This window comes from Aphanomyces astaci, assembly GCF_000520075.1.
Source record: "Aphanomyces astaci strain APO3 unplaced genomic scaffold supercont1.4, whole genome shotgun sequence".
Classification (NCBI taxonomy): domain Eukaryota; phylum Oomycota; class Saprolegniomycetes; order Saprolegniales; family Verrucalvaceae; genus Aphanomyces; species Aphanomyces astaci.
In genome coordinates this window covers 568,022-569,048 of record NW_009798267.1, presented here as the reverse complement: position 1 = coordinate 569,048, position 1,027 = coordinate 568,022, and positions in this window count along the sequence as shown.

The window sequence follows — 1,027 nt, the reverse complement described above, 5'->3', positions numbered from 1 at the left end:
ATTACAAAATCAATATGGACTAAAGAGCATTGTCTAGTGGTTCACGTTAGCGTGTTATACGAACTGGTGCAGGGGCTAGGTGCACCTACAGGCGGTTCATCACAGGGCTCGTTCGACGGACAGAGAGCTGTTGCGCAACGTGTCCAGGCGAAATCGAACGTCCGGGATAACAGGACGTTGTAACAGCTTCCACGGCAGTAACAACAGTCGACGCTAGCGTTGACGTGACTTTGTTTTAACAGTAAGTACAGTAGCCTGACACCACCAGTGCTGTTCGTTCATTTGGACGTGTGCCCATGCTGATCCTTTATCCGGATATTTTATTCGTATATTTTGATTGAAATATGCTGTTGCGAAATCATAAAATATCTGTCGTTGCCGCTGCCGTTGTCGTTGCGTGAGCTGAACGCGAACAAATAACCGACGATTGCGAAATCTCCTTAATAAGGAGATTTCGCAATCGTCCCAAAATTTCAAAAAAATACATGTAGTATTGGCGATGTTATGAAATACTGGAAGCTTTTTCGCCCAAACATACGGTACTATTAATACGCAGTAATACTTCGAAGTGAGTATGGTGCACGTCATCTATAAGTACCAACTTTTCACAAAAAACTCTGTCTTCTATTTCATATTCTTTACTCAAAATTTCAGCAAATTGAGACGTTGAATCGACAGATCTCAATGTAATGAAGAAATTCTACGTCAAATCGACAGATCTCAATGTAATGAAGAAATTCTACGTCTCATATTCAAATTTGGAGATGAATTGGTCCAGAAATAGATATTTAACCTAGCGGTATTTTACACTGTTACATGGGCGCTTGGATATTTGGCCATAGGGGTGACCGCTGGGATATGTATCTTGCTTTTTGTATGTGTCTCTTATCCGAATATAATATCCGGAGACAGTTGGGACCTTTAACCTCCCACTGTAGTGATAAAATGCATGAAATCGGTATTTAACGTATTTTGTTTTTGGGTTTAACTACATTAATTGTACGTTAAATAATAAAACCTCCAATCT